The following is an 18,390-nucleotide window of genomic DNA, read 5'->3' as shown; positions in this document are numbered from 1 at the left end:
GCGGCGTTTCATGACTAGATATTATGCTGTCGTGAGCCATGCGGTAGGGACGTCCGCCAGTTGTGTCCTGTTTGTTAAGACGTTGCCTGGCCTTGTTGTTAAAAATGTATTTTCATGTCAAACCGGAAGGATCATATTTTGTGATTTTGTTTTTCGTGAATTGGAATTCAGAGTCATGCGCATATATGCACCGAATGCTGTGGAAGAACGCGCTTCATTTTTTGCGAACCTTTTTCAGTATATTAGCACTGATAAGTGCATGGTTTTGTTGGGGGATTTCAATTTTGTTTTGAGGGCTCGGGATAGAGTCAATAATGCTGGTATTCGCGATAAAAGCAGTAGTGTGTTGACTAAGCTAATTAGTGATAATGAACTGGACGATGTCTGTGAGTGCCTGGAGGGGGAGCGGGAAGTCATGTACACACGATTCCAAGGTAGTAGTCATGCGCGGTTAGACCGCATATACGTATCGCAAGACATAATTCCAAAGTGCCATAGTTATTCGGTGGCACCAGTATCGTTTTCAGATCACTGCATTGTGAAATTTCATATAGGAATGGAGAGGAAGAAACAATATTTTAATTGGGAACTATGGAAAATGAATGCCTTACTACTAAAAGACGAGCCATTTGTAGCGGCTGTGCATGAGGCCGTCAGGAAAGTAAGTGAGGAAAATAGTGAAACAATAGCAGAGAAATGGGAATACTTCAAACAAAACGTAAAAATGAAAGCTTTAGAAAGATCGAGCTGCTTACGATTTGAGAAGGAAATGAAAGAAAAGGGCTTACGAAAGACACTTAAGCAGCTGATAGCGCTGGAGTGCGAAGAGCCTTGGACGTATAAGCAAGATGTAGGAGCCATTAAAGAAAAAATCCAGCAGCTTGACAAGGAACGGTATCAAGATGCGATTGTGCGAGCAAGAGCAAATGCATTAGTAGCTGGAGAGACGCCCACTAAACGGGCGCTGGGACTCGAAAAAGGGCAAGCTCGACGGAATCATGTCGACAGAATTTTATGGAACGGCACAGTTGCCGACGATAGTAAGAGCATAGGCCGAGCGTTTCGAGAGTATTATCAGTCACTCTTTGCGTTTCAAGAAGTGAATATAGACGAGTTCAGAAGGGCCTTTCTATCTCGGATGCCGCGAGTGAGTGACGATACAAAACAACGATGGGAATGGAAAATAACAGAACGTGAAGTTGAAAAAGCGATTGATGATTTGAACCAAGGAAAATCACCTGGACCGGATGGTCTGGGCGCGTGTTTATATAAAGCTTTTAAGAAAGAACTGTCACCGTTACTAACAGAGCTGTTTACTGATGCGTATGATAACAAAACTTTGCCGCCTTCTTTTGGAAAAGCTCATACCATACTCATCCCTAAGAGTGACGAAGCGGAGAAACTTAGGCTAGTAACATCTTACAGGCCAATATCTTTAACCAATGTTGATTATAAGGTTTTTATGAAAGTTTTAGCTGCCAGACTTCAAAGCGTCATAAATGACATAGTGGCGGATCACCAAACGTGTGGTATTAGGGGAAGGTCCATTTTTTCGAATATTCACACGATGCGGTGCGTGCTGGAGTGCTGTGACGCCACCTCGGGTTGAGTCGCGGTGCTCCAGCTGGACCTCGAGAAAGCGTTTGATTGTGTGTCTCATGATATTTTGTTTGCCATTTTGGATTACGTTAATGTTGGTTCCATCATCACTGAGGGAGTGGCGTTGGCGTACCAGAACTGCACAACACGCTTAATTGTGAATAAATCATTGGGGGCCCCCATTAACGTCATGCGTTCTGTGCGTCAGGGCTGCCCTTTCAGTCCTTTTTTGTTTGAAATTTACATACAAACTATGTGTTTGGCAATAACTGTGAATGAGCAAATACGCGGGTATAGGGTGGCAGCCACACAAATCAAGCTCTTGGCATATGCAGATGACATCGCGGTGTGTTGTACAAGCAAAGAAAGTGTGACGGAAACAATAAGGGTAGTGACAAATTTTTGTTATGTGACGGGCAGTAGAGTGATCTGGGGAAAGTCCCTCGGTTTGTGGCACGGAGAGTGGGCTTCGGCCTCGGACCTTTTTGCAAATGTGAACTGGGTAAAAACCCCGACCAAGTACTTAGGTGTCCCCATGGGCAGTTACAAAAACAGCGACGAATACTGGACGAACCAAACAAAAGAAACAAGAGAAAAAGCAGACAGGTGGAAAGGCATAAACCTGTCGATTTTCGCAAAAGCAACAGTGTGTAACATGTTTTTTATCACGAAGTTCTGGTACGTCATGCAAACATTGTACTGTTCAAGGGTAAACGTGCAAAGGTTGCACAGAGTGTTCGCGGTTTTTATCTGGGCCTCTACCTGGGAAAGGAGTAGCCGAACCAATCTGTTCCGGCACGTGAAGAAAGGGGGGCTGGGCTTGGCGCATCTTTTTGAACGCCAGCTTGTGAACAGGTTTTTGTTTTTTCGGGATGTGCATGATCCGTTTCTGCGCACTGTATGCGAACTCAGGTTGAGAGGTGCTTTGCCGGCACTTATTGTTAGTACAGATAGTATGCCCGGAACGCTTCGTGGCTATCTTAAAGAAGTTGCAGATAGTGTGCGCTTTCTTTCTGTGCGTTTTTCTTTTGAGTATTTATGTAACGTTACAAGGAAAACATTGTATAAAGATATTTGCGATATTGTATTTCCAGTGCCATTGTACAGAGCGCTATACAGTGGAAGATCAGGACTGGATGTCCTTAAGAGAGTGAAAAATATGGAGGTGCCTACTGGGGTAAAGACATTCTTTTTTTAAATTACACACAGGAACACTCTCAGTGAAGACATTCATGGAAGAACGTGGCTTTCTTGTACACTGGGGCTCGAACTGCTTGATTTGCAAGCAACCAGAAACAATAGACCATGTCTTTTTGCATTGCTGGGCCGGAGTGTTCTTCTGGGCTGTCCTACAAAGAACAATGAAGAAGGAGTTACCGTTAAATCCGCATGGCATCAGGTACTTAGCGGTAACGAATGACGACGGGGTTCCCTTCGACCTAATAATGCTCAAGGGCCTCCATAGTTTATGGCGTGCAAGGATGTCTGGGTACTACTGCGACCCGGACGATAGGCCTGCGCGTACGTATTTCCGCGAAAGCATGTCTCGTTTCATTGAAATAAAGAAAATACAAGAATGTGTACCCGAATGGCTGTCGAGTATAGAACCTCTGACAACACTGAAATAATTTTAACTAGACAACGCCAGTCCTTATAGGACTGATGGCATTTATGTACTTTCAAAATGTTTTGTATTTGTTAATTGTGCATTGTAATGAAAAAAAGCCTTGGTAGCGCAGCAGGCAGCGCGTCAGTCTCATAATCTGAAGGTCGTGAGTTCGATGCTCACTCGGGGCAAAGGCGGCGCTTTCTTTTTGCTGCCTTACGCGATAGTGCTCTCATAATCGAACATTATAATGAAACTGGATTCCAATCTTTCAAGGGGTAACTGCTGCACGCCATTTTATTTTTCAACTGCCTCCAAAATAGCAGTAAGGAGATTGGACACGTCTTGTAGCGCGCCCTGTCTGCCTCGGTAGCGCAGCAGGCAGCGCGTCAGTCTCATAATCTGAAGGTCGTGAGTTCGATCCTCACTCGGGGCAAAGGCGGCGCTTTCTTTTTGCTGCCTTACGCGATAGTGCTCTCATATTCGAACATTATAATGAAACTGGATTCCAATCTTTCAAGGGGTAACTGCTGCACGTCATTTTATTTTTCAACTGCCTCCAAAATAGCACTAACGAGACTGGACGTGTCTCGTTGTGTGCCCTGTCTGCCTCGGTACACTATCACCGTAACCTCAATACCGCACATTATGTCCATTTATGGACACCAGTGCCTCGTACTTATCCCCGGTAGGCCTCCTCTGTGCCTTCGTTGCAAGCGCGTGGGACACGTTCGACGACAATGCAGAACACCGAGATGCTTACAGTGCCATCGATTTGGTCACTCAGCGGACGCCTGCGTGTCCACCTACGCCAATAAGCTTCGTTCTGGGCAATATAGCGCAGACGAGCCACAACTGGACCACCTCATGGATTCTACAGAGGTAGTAGATGCCACCGGAGAGACTACAGGTGGCATTAGGGACGAGGACCAGGAGACCTTGAAGCCAATGCCAACCAGTCATAACAGCTCAAGTAAGACTAGCGAAGCTTCCGGCGAGGATGACTCAGTTTGCCCACCTGGCCTAGCAAGCCTTAAAGAAAAGCCCCCTGATGACAAGGAAGAAGAGGAAGAGGCGATGGACATCAGCAAGGCCAGGAAACGTCCGGCACCATGCAATGACGAAGCAACAGAATGTGCACTACCGGCGCCCGAGAAAGTGTCTCCTAGTGCTCAGCAAACTCCCTCTCCTGGTGATAATGTGCCCCGCCGGTTATATCAGCGTAGTCAGGAGAGTGGCACAAAGAAGCCCAAAGGGAGCAAGACCACAGATTTACCTGTGGCCAAGGGCAATGAAATACAAAAGCTTTAGGTGAGCAAAATGGCTACCGCCTTCACCCTCCCTTTATGTGTAGTGACACTCAACGTACGTGGGCTGAGGAATATAAGGCGTCAGCGGCAGTTAATACACGTGCTTAGGCAGCATGAAGTTGATGTTGGTGCAGTGCAAGAGACAAAGATATCGTCTGCTGGTGATGTCAACCTTGCGCTGCAAACTTTTCAACCTGATTATGAGGTGTGTATTAGCCAAGCATGTGGTGCTTCCGCTGGATGCTTTTTGTTAGTCAGAAAGCAGTTAAATCATTCTTCATTGTCGCTGCGTGTTGATGGGGAAGGCCGCCTTATATGTTGTGACCTCTCTTTTCATTCCCGTAATTGGGGATTTATTTGCGTTTATGCTCCCTCAAAAGTGAGTGAGAGGAAGGCTTTCTTCCTCTCACTTGCTCCGCTCCTAGATACTGACAGAGATTTGGTACTGTTGGGAGACTTCAACTGTGTTTGTCATTCCAGAGACCACTCATACCTAACTAATCGTTATGATGCAAGTGCTGCTTCCCTGCATCAGTTAACGGAAGATCACAATCTAATAGACGTGGGCGCCTACACCCCATCTTGGGTGCGGTTCACGCACTTTCAAGGCGTCTCCCATGCTCGACTTGATCGTGTGTATGTTTCGACGAGTCTCTGGTCTAACATTCACAACTACGCCGTGAAGCCTGTATTTTTCACAGACCACTGTTTAGTAGCTGTTTCATGGGGTCCCCGAAAATTCCGCAGGTTTGCTCCAAACTGGGAACTGTGGAAACTTAATACACAACTTTTGCGAGAGGAAAGTTTTGTAAACAAAGTGAAAGAATTATGGCTAGAAATAACACAATGTCAACAGCTTCCTTTGTTTTCTCGATGGGAAATGTTCAAAAATAGAGTAAAAAATGAGGCGATTGCCATTTCATGTGAGCTGTCTCAAAGAAAAAAAGCTGAAAAGCATTACCTTCATGATCTACTTCACAAGCTGCACGCTTTCGAAAGCCAGGAACCAGGGTTGTATAGTGATGAAATAAACATAGTTCGCGCACAAGTACAGAAATATGAGACGGAAGTGTACAATGGAGCAATGGTTCGTTCACGCACAACTCGCTTCACAGAGGAACAGCCCACAAAAAGGGCTCTCGGTGATGAGAAGCGATACGCGCTTTCTAAGCAAATATTAGAAATTGAGTCTGGTGGGTCTATATACGCAGACACGCCCCAAATAATAAGCCTATTTGAAGGTCACTATAAAGATCTTTTCGCTGCAGTTAAGCCTCAGAATGGATACGAAGAAAACGCTGATCAGTTTATTTCGCTTATGCCACACTTAGAAGAAGATGACCGACTCAGCGTTGATGGGCCAATAACTCGAGAAGAAATTAATTTTGCCGTTGAAACGCTGCAGAGGAACAAGACGCCTGGTCCTGATGGCCTTAGTACTGAATTTTATATAAAATTTCAGGAATTCCTGTGTCCTTTTCTGCAGCAACTTTTCGAGGAAGCCTATCAATATGGTGAGCTTCCTCCATCTTTCTATCAGGGCCACACAACCTTAATACCAAAAAGCACTGATGATGAAACAATAAAGAGAGTAAACGGTTATAGGCCGATATCATTATGTAACGTGGATTACAAAATATTTGCAAAAATACTGACAAATAGATTGCAGACAGTCATTACTAAATTAGTAGGTGATCATCAAACATGCGGAATTCGAGGCCGCTCTATACAGACAAATGTTCATATCGCACATTCAGTTCTTGAGTGCCTTGGGGGTAGTACGGATCAAGTAGCTCTTCTCCAGATTGACCTCGCCAAAGCCTTTGATAAGGTTCAACACGAATTTTTATTCCAACTACTGCGACATCTTCAGTTAGGGGATGTAATATACAATGGTATAACACTTTGTTATAAACACTGCACTACAAAGTTAATTGTGAATCGTACCCTCTCAGATATAATACAACTACAGTCATCCGTTCGTCAAGGTTGTCCGCTCTCGCCGTTACTCTTCGCCATATACTTAGAACCGCTTTGCTTAAGCGTGCTTTGTGACTCGAGCATTAAAGGATATATGTATGCCGATGAGGAAATTAAAGTGCTAGCTTATGCAGATGACATTGCCTTCTTTTGCGTCGATAAGCCAAGCATTACCAAGGCAATAAACGCTACCCTGCGTTTCTGTGAGACTGCAGGAGCTACTGTAAATTTTGACAAAAGTAGAGGCTTTTGGCTAGGCATGTGGGCGCTCACTCCCTCTGTATTCGCGAATATTCATTGGAATCAGTCTCCGTTGCGATATCTTGGAGTACCTCTCGATAACTTCCGTAATAGTGGACCTCATTGGGCGTCCACGATAACCACTATCCGTAGAAAGGTGACAACCTGGCAAGGACGTGGTCTCTCCATTTTTGCGAGAGCTAAGGCATGCAATACATTTCTCGCTTCTAAGCTTCTTTATGTTCTGCAGGTCTTGCACTGCTCACGTGTCCATGTCCAGGCATTTCATAGAATATTTGCATGTTTTATTTGGCATTCATCGTGGGAAGCCATGAGAAGGGACAACCTTTTTCTCCCGCTTGAAAAGGGAGGCCTAGGTCTTGTGCATTTGTTTGTGCGACAATTGGTCATGCGCTTATTTTACCTTAAAAATGTCCGTCATCCATTCCTTCTCGCAGTTAATCGAGCACGTCTTGCGTCACACCTCCCTTTTCTTTTTGTCACGACAAACGTTGCTCAAGAACTACCGTTATGGGGCTTCTTAAAGGAACTTGTCGACACTATTTCTTTCTTAAAAGCCAGATTCAACCTTGAATATTTGTTTACCGTTAATCGCACGTCGCTAAATGCAGCACTTATAGATAACCTTTTCCCTGAACCGCTGTACCGAAAGCCGTATCTGTCTCTATTTGGTCAAGATGTTCTTTGCCGTGTCCGTAGAATGTGCATTGCGCCAGCAGCAAAAACGTTTTTCTTTAAGCTACACACCTCCACACTGCCAGTTAAAACGTGGCTTCAGGAAAAAGGACTCTATGTACCCTGGAATACAAATTGTAGGCTTTGCAATCAACCCGAGACAATAGAACATTGCTTTATACTTTGTCGTGACGCATTTCTTTTTTGGGACATTTTACAAAGAACTATCAAAAAAGACTTTCCTCTCACATGTTATGGTATCCGGTTCCTTCCTTTCAAAAAGACAGCCAGTAATACACCATATGATTTGTTTATGTTATTAGGACTTTATTCATTATGGAGAAGTCGAATGATCGACAGACATGCCGAGCCACCTCGCTCGACAAGGTCTATCTTCCGTGAAGAGACTGCTCAAGTCCGGAGTGTGGTGCTTACATATGATCCCGTCCCTGAATGGATTTCACACCTGGACGCTTGTGTTTGTTTGCCAGAATTTTGAACTGTCATTGGACTGTATACTTTCTGTGAATTTGTTTCTCTTGTATGATCATATGTGATGTAACTGTAGTGGTTTGACAGTAACGATAATCCCATGCAATAAAGAAAAAAAAATCTGCCTCGGTAGCTCAGTAGGCAGCGCGTCAGTCTCGTAATCTGAAGGTCGTGAGTTCGATCCTCACTCGGGGCAAAGGCGGCGCTTTTTTTTTTGCTGCCTTACGCGATAGTGCACTCATATTCGGGCATTATAATGAAACTGCATTCCAATCTTTCAAGGGGTAACTGCTGCACGCTATTTTACTTTTTGAACTCCGTCCAAAATAGCAGTAACGAGACTGGACGAGTCTCGCCGTGTGCCCTATCTGCTTCGGTAGCGCAGTCATTCTGCTTCCGGCAGCCGAGCTGAGCGGTCAGCGGAATCATGGGCTCCAGTGGAGCTGCGACAGCGGCCACTTTTGGCCGTGGAAACGGGTTTAGCAACGACGAAGAAACCGACTACCAGTTTATTTTGCCTCAGCTGCCAAAAGGACGAATTGTTAATAACACCGTGTTTCTACATGTTGACGTACGAGCGAGGCCGTATAAGGTCGAGGACTGTAGGGATGCTCTAACGCCCACGGGCCTGCTACCGGAAGTTGTTTGCCTTGGGGCGTACCAAGTGAATCATGTCTGGGCCGTGACCCTCGGTGATGGTGCTGTAACAAAGCGACTGTTGGCCTTGAAAGAGACCCAGTTTTAGGGGCGGCGATGTGTTATTGTCGACCTATAGGACCAGCACGTGAAGCTCCTGTTCACTGGCTGCTACACGGCGTGGAAGACGAAGATGTGCGGACTGCGTTGGCGGCTTTCGGCAAGGTGGTTGAGGTGAGCCAGGAGAAGTGGCGTGTTCAAGGCGTTGCGGAGAAATGTTCGACAACGAGGACCGCTCTTCTCAAGCTGAAGGGCGGACTGAAAGTGGAAGATATTCCTCACCAGATACGCGTTGCAGGGGAGTTGGCCTTTGTGGTGGTACCCGGTTGTCCGATGCAATGCCTACGCTGCCAAGGCATGGGACACGTCAGGCGGGACTGTAAGGTGCCGCGCTGCTCGCGTCGCAGACGCTTCGGGCACGTCGACGCCAACTGCGTCAAGACTTACGCTACTGCGACTAGCCCAGTCGCGAGTGAGGAGGCGGCAGTACACGTCATGTATGCAGTTGAGACCGAAGACGCTGCTAAGGGAGCCGGAGAACAAGTGCCCCCAGCGAAGACAAGTACCATGACGGTGCCAGAGGTCGCTGACGCCAAGGTCGTCCAAGTCGCTGAGCAGGTTACTGGGCCTGCAAGGGTCGACAAGGACAAAGATCCTGCGAAGGTAGGCGCTAGTGACCTGAACGGGATGACGACGAGTCAGCGATGCAACAGGGCGAGTACGCTGACGAAGGGGAGCGGGCCGCTGGTCTCGGTGCCACATCCAAGCGCCCAAATGACGAGGCCGAAGACAAGAACAACGCGGCATCCAGCACTAGTGACGGGCCGCCGGCGAAGGCGCCTCAAGGGAAGAGGTCGGTCTTCGAGCCTAAGCCAAATATTCCACTCGAGAGAAGGCCTGGTGACAAAGTGCAGCAGACGAACACCACCGGGAAGACCGGCGGTCCCGGAGGCGGCTAGCCGAGGGCTGGTCGTGAAGGGTAAGCACCATGCTCCGGGCCTACCTTATACTTTAGTTCAGCATGGCTTCTGATCCGTCACTCACTATTGCCACACTAAACGTAAGAGGGTGGGCGGCTAGGCGTAGACAAAGTCAAGTCCTACGGCTGGCCACTGACCACGACCTAGACGTTCCAGCTGCCCAGGAGACAATGGTTGACGGAGAGGACGAGACCGGGAGCATGGTGCGGCGTTTCACGACTAGATATTATGCGGTCGTGAGCCACGCAGTAGGGACGTCCGCCGGTTGTGTTCTGTTTGTTAAGAAGTTGCCTGGCCTTGTTGTTAAAAATGTATTTTCATGCCAATCCGGAAGGATTGTTTTTTGTGATTTTGGTTTTCGTGACCTTGAATGCAGAGTCATGTGCATATATGTGCCGAATGCTGTGGAAGAGCGCGCCTCATTTTTCGCGAGCCTTTTTCAGTATGTTAGCACTGATAAGTGCATGGTTATGTTGGAGGATTTCAATTGTGTTTTGAGGGCTCGGGATAGAGTCAATAATGCTGGTATTCGCGATAAAAGCAGTAGTGTGTTGACAAAGCTGATTAGGGATAATGAACTGGATGATGTCTGTGAGTACCTGGAGGGGGAGCGGGAAGTCATGTACACGCGACTTCAAGGTAGTAGTCATGCGCGGTTAGACCGCATATACGTATCGCAAAGCATGATTCCAAAGTTCCATAGTTATTCTGTGACACCAGTATCGTTTACAGATCACTGCTTGGTGAAATGTCATACAGGCACGGAGAGGAAGAAAGAAGACTTTATTGGGACCTATGGAAAATGAATGCCTTATTACTAAACGACGAGCCATTTGTAGAGGCAGTGCATGAGGCCGTCAGGAAAGTAAGTGAGGAAAATAGTGAAACAATAGCAGAGAAATGGGAATGCTTCAAACAAAACGTAAAAATGAAAGCTTTGGAAAGATCGAGCTTCTTAAAGTATGAGAAGGAAATGAAAGAAAGGGGCTTACGAAAGACACTTAAGCAGCTGATAGCGCTTGAGTGCGAAGAGCCTGGGGCGTATGAAGAAGACGTACGAACCATTAAAGAAAAAATCGAGCAGCTTGACAAGGAACGGTATGAAGGAGCGATTGTGCGCGCAAGAATAAATGCAATAGTGCTGGGGAGACGCCCACGAAAAGGGCGCTAAGACTTGAAAAAGCGCATGGTCGGAGGATTCCCGTCGATAAGATTCTACGGAACGGCACTATTGCTGAAGACAGTAAGATCATAGGCCAAGCGTTTCTAGAGTATGATCAGTCGCTCTATGCGTTTCAAGAAGCGAATGTAGACGAGTTTAAAAAGGTTTTTCTCGGTCGCATGTCGCGATTGAGTGAAGGCGCGAAAGAACGCATAGAAGAGAAAATAACAGAAAGCGAAGTTCAAAAGGCGATTGATGGCTTGAACCAAGGCAAATCACCTGGACCTGATGGCCTGGGCGCTTGTTTATATAAAGCTTTCAAGAAAGAACTGTCGCCGTTGCTAACAAACCTGTTTAATGGTGCGTATGTTAACAAAGCTTTGCCGCCTTCCTTTGGCAAAGCGCATGCCATACTCATCCCTAAGAGTGATCAAGTGGACAAATTTAGGCTGGTGACATCTTACAGGCCGATATCGTTAACCAATATTGAGTATAAGATTTTTATGAAGGTTTGGCAGCCAGACTTCAAAGTGCCATAAAGGAAATAGTTGCTGGTCATCAAACGTGCGGTATCACAGGAAGGTCGATTTTGTCAAATATTCACACGATGCGGTGCGTGCTCGAGTGCTGTGACGTCACCTCGGGCGGAGTCGCAGTGCTCCAGCTCGACCTTGAGAAAGCCTTTGATTGTGTCTCTCATGATATTTTCTTTGCCATTTTCGATCAAGTTAATGTTGGTTCCATAATCACTGAGGGAGTGGCGTTGGCGTACAAGAACTGCACAACACGCTTAATTGTGAATAAATCATTTGGGGCCCCCATTAACGTCATGCGTTCTGTGCGTCAGGGCTGCCCCCTCAGTCCTCTTTTGTTCGGGATGTTCATAGAAACTATGTGTTTGGCCATAATTGAAATTGATCAAATACGCGCTTACAGCTTGGCAGACACAGATGTCAAGCTCTTGGCATATGCAGATGACATCGCAGTGTGTTGTACAAGCAAACAAAGTGTGACAGAAACGATAAGGGTAGTGAAAAATTTTTGAGATGTGACGGGCAGTAGAGTGAACCGGGGCAAGTCGCTTGGTTTGTGGCACGGAGAGTGGTCTCCGGCCCCGGACAATTTTGCAAATGTGAGCTGGATAAGAACCCCGACCAGATATCTAGGTGTTCCCATGGACAGTTACAAAAATAGCGATGAATACTGGACGAACCAAGCAAAAGAAACTCGAGAAAAAGCAGAAAGGTGGAACGGCATCAACCTGTCAAGTTTTGCAAAGGCAACAGTGTGTAACATGTTTTTTTACAAAGTCGTGGTACGTCATGCAAACGATGTACTGTTCAAGAGTAAACGTGCAAAAGCTGCACAGAGTGTTCGCGGTTTTTATCTGGGGCTCTACCTGGGAAAGGAGTAGCCGAACCAATCTGTTCCGGCACGTGAAGAAAGGGGGGCTGGGCTTGGCGCATCTTTTTGAACGCCAGCTTGTGAACAGGTTTTTGTTTTTTCGGGATGTGCATGATCCGTTTCTGCGCACTGTATGCGAACTCAGGTTGAGAGGTGCTTTGCCGGCACTTATTGTTAGTACAGATAGTATGCCCGGAACGCTTCGTGGCTATCTTAAAGAAGTTGCAGATAGTGTGCGCTTTCTTTCTGTGCGTTTTTCTTTTGAGTATATATGTAACACTACAAGGAAAACATTGTATAAAGATATTTGCGATATTGTATTTCCAGTGCCATTGTACAAAGTTCTATACACTGGAAGACCAGGACAGGATGTCCTTAAACGAGTGAAAAAAATGGAGGTGCCTACGGCGGTAACGGCATTCTTTTTTAAACTACACACAGGGACACTCTCGGTGAAGACATTCATGGAAGAACGTGGCTTCCTTGTACCCTGGGGATCTCACTGCTTTATTTGCAAGCAAGCTGAAACAGTAGACCATGTCTTCTTGCATTGCTGGGCCGGGGTGTTCTTCTGGGATGTCCTACAACGAACGAACCGTTAAACCCACATGGAATCGGGTATCTGGCAGTAAGGAATGAGGATGGGGTTCCCTTCGACTTAATAATGCTGAATGGCCTTCACAGTTTATGGCATGCAAGGATGTCTGGGTACTACTGTGACCCGGGCGCTAGGCCTGCGTGTACGTATTTCAAAGAAAGCGTGTCTAGATTCATTGAAATAAAGAAAATACAAGATTTTGTACCCGCGTGGCTGTCGAGGATAGAACCTCTGACAGCATTGAGAGAATTTTAATAAGGCAGCGCCAGTCCTTATTGGACTGATGGCATTCATCTTTTGTTCAAAATGTCTGTAGTTTTGTAATTTTGTTCTGTATTGTGTGCTCTGTACAATGTCGAAGACCAGCAATAAATTTTAAAAAAGGTAGCGCATTAGGCAGCACGTCAGTCTCATAATCTGAAGGTCGTGAGTTCGATCCTCACTCGGGGCCAAGGCGGCGCTTTCTTTTTGCTGCGTTACGCGATACTGCACTCATATTCGGACATTATAATGAAACTAGATTCCAATCTTTCAAGGGGTAACGGCTGCAAGCTATGTTACTTTTTCAACTCCCTCCAAAATAACGAGACTGGACGTGTCTCGTCGTGTGCCCTGTCTGCCTCGGTAGCGCAGCGATTCTGCTTCCGGCAGCCGAGCTGTGCGGACGTGTGAATCATGGGCTCCGAAGGAGCGGCTTTTGCGGCCACTGGCCGCGGTAACAGGCTTATCGACGATAACGAAGAAGCGAGCTACCAGTTTCTTTTGTCACCACTGCCCAAGGGACCTGTCGTGAAAAACACCGTGTTTTTGCATGACGACATACGAGCAAGGCCGTATAGGGTCGAAGACTTACGAGATGCCCTCGTCCCGACTGGATTGCTGCATGAGGTCATGGCCCTTGGAGCCTACCAGATCAATCACGTATGGGCAGTCACCTCCTCGAGTGACGAGGCAACGAAAAGGATGCTGGCGTTGAAAGAGCTCAACGTGAAGGGGCATCGCTGCGTTATCGTCGACCCTCGAGACCAACAGGTACGCCTCCGCCTTCATTGGCTGCTGTATTGGGTGACAGAAGAAGATATAAAGGCAGCGCTAGCAGCCTTTGGCAAGGTCGTGGAAGTGACGAGAGAACGATCGCGTGTCAGAGGCGTAGGCGACAAGGACTCAACGTCGCGGACCGTTCTGTTGATGTTGAAGAGCGGGATGAAACTCGATGACCTCCCGCACCAAATCCGAGTTGCCGGTGAACTAGCCCTTGTCGTAGCGCCTGGACGGCCGATGCAGTGCCTACGATGCAAGGGTGTCGGACACGTCCGTCGCGAGTGCAAGGTACCGCGTTGCGCTCGATGTCGCAGCTTTGGACACTCCGAAGACCAGTGTGTGCGCACGTACGCTGCAGCTGTTGGGCAACCAGCGAACGAGGTCGTCGCGCAGATGAGGATGGACGCTGCTGAAGCCGAGGACGCTGCCAAGGGGGCTGGTAACAAGGAGAGCGCCAGCAATGCAGAGGCGACATCGAAGGCTGCTAAAGATACAAAAGATGTATTTGTTACCCTCGAAAGGAAAGATGGGACGACAACGGGTCCTGCAGAAGAGTGGGCGAAAAACAAGGAAAACTGACTTGTAGTTGATGAAGCCGCATGCGAGACAGAAGGTGGGAATCCGACCCCAACCAGCGAACCTATAGATACGAGCGGCAACGCTACCTTTAACAGGCCGCTAGATGCTACCGACGGGAAAACAGCTGCAAAAAACCATGCCGACGGGCCACCTGCAAAGATAACTTTGACGAGAAGGAGCAGCTTCAAGCCCTCTCCAAACATTCATCGGGATAGGAAGGCCGGCGACAAGCCGCAACCGTCGGCGGACCACACCAGCCCACAGGACGGTCCCAAAGGCGTCTAGCCGCTGGCTAGACTTCGGGCCTCTCTCCCTTTCGCGTATTAGCAACGGCAACCAACCCAACGATTAGCTTAGACACGCTAAACGTGAGAGGTCTGGCCGCCAAGCGTAAACAAAGCCAAGTGTACCGGATGATGGTGGACCAAGACCTCGACGTTCTGGCCGTGCAGGAGGCAAAGGTTGAAGGGGAGGAGGAGGAGAACCGGGGCATGGTGCTAAGGTTTACGTCTTTGTACTACGCGGTGGTGAGCCATGCTAGAGGTGCGTTGGCGGGTGTTATTTTATTTATTAGGAAACTTCCCGGGTTATCTATCGAAAATTATTTTTCATGCCCTTCAAGCAGGTTAGTGTACGTTGACTTTAATGATGGTAATGATGCGCGGCGTGTTTTGTGTGTATATGCACCCAATGTTTGTGAAGAGCGCACTCTGTTTTTTTCATCCTTAAGGACGCACATTTGCACGAACAGAAAAGTGATAATTGTGGGGGATTTTAATTGTGTACTCCGAGATCCGGACAGAACAGGCCGAAGAACAAATGACAAAAGCTGCCATGTCCTTACTGAATTATTAGCCGAGTTCCACCTAGATGACGTGGCTGACTGTCTGGTTGGAACACGCGACGTTCATTACACACACTTCCAGGGCTTCCACTTCACTTCCACTTCCACTTCCACACACTTCCACTTCCACGCTCGTCTAGGCAGAATGTACGTGTCACTAGACGTAATACCCCTGTGTAACAGCTACGGTGTCCCGCCTCTTTCATTGACTGATCACTGTTTGGTCAAGATGTATGTTGGACGCAAAGCAAAACACCACACTTTCATGTGGGAGATGTGGAAAATGAATTCCAAATTGTTAACTGACGATCTCTTTCTAAGCAAAGTGCAGGAATATTTGAAAGAAGTGGGAAATAAGAACGTGTGGCGAGTCACCGAAAGGTGGGAAAGTTTTAAACAACGAATTAAACTAGCCGCCATCAATCGCTCCTGCAAAATAAAGTACGAAGAAAGAGTTAAAGGGAAAGAACTAAGGGTGGTGTTGGAAAAGTGAACGGCGTTAGAGTGCAGCCAACCGGGCGCATACAAAGATAATTTGTGTAGCATCAAATCGAAATTGGAGCTATGCGATGAAGAGCGATATCGGGGAGCGATTATACGCGTAAGGGCAGGGTCATTGACAGCAGAGGAGACTCCAACTAAACGTGCGCTCGGTCTTGAAAAGAGGCACGCACGGCGTAACCATGAAGATGTACTTGAAGTAGATAATCACGAAATAACCGACTGTGAGGACACAGCACAAGTGTTTTTCCAGCACTTTCAACAGCTTTTTGCATCGAGTCCTCTTGACGTAGATACCTTTAGAGCCACGTTTTTAAGACGCATGCCGCAACACAGCGACGACACGAAGAACAGACTAGAGGCGCCGATATCAACACGTGAAGTGGAAAAGGCAATTGATTTAAAAACTTGAAAATCACCGGGTCCGGATGGCCTTTGCGCCGCTTTTTATAAACGGTTTAAATGAGACTCGTCACCTCTTCTCGCTGACGTCTTTAACGAAGCGTATGAAGCAAACGCATTGCCATATTCTTTCGGGGACGCACACACCATGCTCATCCCTAAGACCGACGAGCCTACGAAACTAAAACATGTAACGTCGTACAGACCAATATCACTTACCAACAATGATTACGAAGTGTTCATGAAGATCATCGCTGGCAGGTTACAATCAGTAATGGAAACCATAGTAGGTAGTCACCAAACATGCGGCATCAAGGGACGTACTATTAGCACAAACATACACAAATGAGATCAATTCTAGAATGTTGTGACGTCTTAAGGTCGCGAGTTGCTATTCTCCAACTTGATTTGGAGAAAGCTTTTGACTGTATTGCTCATGTTATCTTAATTGCCATTCTAAAGCATATAAATGTCGGGTCTATAATTACTGACGTGGTGGCCATGGCGTACCGGAACGGAAGTACTAAGCTTATAATTAACAAGTCATTGGGGGCCCCCATCAGCATTCAACGTTCCGTGCGTCAGGGCTGCCCAGCCAGCCCACTCCTGTTCTGTATTTATCTAGAGACTCTGTGTTTGGCAGTGATTGAGAACAAATGCATTCATGGGTTTACAATGCAACCATCACAAGTTAAACTTCTGGCCTACGCTCATGACGTAGCCGTGTGTTGCAATGACAAGGAGAGCGTTTTGCAAGCGATAAATGTTGTTAAATGACTTGGCGAAATCACTGGAAGTACAGTAAACTGGAGCAAGTGCCACGGTATTTGGCATGGGGAGTGGCCTAAAACCCCCACTATCTTTGCGAATGTGACGTGGTCGACAACGATAGCAAATTACCTGGCTGTACCACTTGAAGCTTGTAAACAGAGCGACGAATACTGGCAGTGCGAGCTTAAAAGGGTTAAAGAGAAGGCTGAGGCGTGGAAAGCTAAACACCTTTCAGTATTTGCCAGTATTTGTCACTTGGCAGCGGAGGCAGCAAACAGTGCACACTCTGAACCGTACTGCTTATTTCCACAGGCCTTCTCGGAGCTATCGCTGGGCATCACCTCGGGATTTTCGTCTCGGGCATCTTTGGCGCCTGCGTCCTGAGCGCAGCAGCACTGACAGTGCAGAAGCGGATCAACGTACAACCACGTGACCCTGTCGTCGCTGCTTGGATCCCGAATCAACGTACAACCCGTGACCTTGTCGTCACCACCTGGATCCCGTTAAAAGGACCCCCAGACGACCACCGCAGTCACTTGGCAGCGGAGGCAGCAAACAGTGCACACTCTGAACCGTACTGCTTATTTCCACAGGCCTTCTCGGAGCTATCGCTGGGCATCACCTCGGGATTTTCGTCTCGGGCATCTTTGGCGCCTGCGTCCTTAGCGCAGCAGCACTGACAGTGCAGAAGCGGATCAACGTACAACCACGTGACCCTGTCGTCGCTGCTTGGATCCCGAATCAACGTACAACCCGTGACCTTGTCGTCACCGCCTGGATCCCGTTAAAAGGACCCCCAGACGACCACCGCAGTCACTTGGCAGCGGAGGCAGCAAACAGTGCACACTCTGAACCGTACTGCTTATTTCCACAGGCCTTCTCGGAGCTATCGCTGGGCATCACCTCGGGATTTTCGTCTCGGGCATCTTTGGCGCCTGCGTCCTGAGCGCAGCAGCACTGACAGTGCAGAAGCGGATCAACGTACAACCACGTGACCCTGTCGTCGCTGCTTGGATCCCGAATCAACGTACAACCCGTGACCTTGTCGTCACCGCCTGGATCCCGTTAAAAGGACCCCCAGACGACCACCGCAGTCACTTGGCAGCGGAGGCAGCAAACAGTGCACACTCTGAACCGTACTGCTTATTTCCACAGGCCTTCTCGGAGCTATCGCTGGGCATCACCTCGGGATTTTCGTCTCGGGCATCTTTGGCGCCTGCGTCCTGAGCGCAGCAGCACTGACAGTGCAGAAGCGGATCAACGTACAACCACGTGACCCTGTCGTCGCTGCTTGGATCCCGAATCCACGTACAACCCGTGACCTTGTCATCACCACCTGGATCCCGTTAAAAGGACCCCCAGACGACCACCGTAGTCACTTGGCAGCGGAGGCAGCAAACAGTGCACACACTGAACCGTGCTGCTTATTTCCACAGGCCTTCTCGGAGCTATCGCTGGGCATCACCTCGGGATTTTCGTCTCGGGCATC

The 18,390-nt window shown here is 47.7% G+C and overlaps 3 non-coding genes across 3 annotated transcripts; all 3 read left to right on the top strand.

The window, feature by feature from the left end:
• The first annotated feature begins 3,323 nt into the window (after positions 1–3,323).
• On the top strand, positions 3,324–3,396 carry TRNAM-CAU (transfer RNA methionine (anticodon CAU)). Its single transcript has one exon. It is a non-coding gene; the product is annotated as a tRNA-Met (tRNA).
• A 172-nt stretch (positions 3,397–3,568) lies between these two features.
• Positions 3,569–3,641, top strand: TRNAM-CAU (transfer RNA methionine (anticodon CAU)). The gene has a single exon. It is a non-coding gene; the product is annotated as a tRNA-Met (tRNA).
• A 4,405-nt stretch (positions 3,642–8,046) lies between these two features.
• On the top strand, positions 8,047–8,119 carry TRNAT-CGU (transfer RNA threonine (anticodon CGU)). The gene has a single exon. It is a non-coding gene; the product is annotated as a tRNA-Thr (tRNA).
• Positions 8,120–18,390: the final 10,271 nt, after the last annotated feature.

Source organism: Dermacentor albipictus, chromosome 2 (assembly GCF_038994185.2).
Source record: "Dermacentor albipictus isolate Rhodes 1998 colony chromosome 2, USDA_Dalb.pri_finalv2, whole genome shotgun sequence".
Lineage (NCBI taxonomy): Eukaryota > Metazoa > Arthropoda > Arachnida > Ixodida > Ixodidae > Dermacentor > Dermacentor albipictus.
Note: the sequence above shows the minus strand (reverse complement) of the source record. Positions and strands in the feature narration are given on the sequence as shown.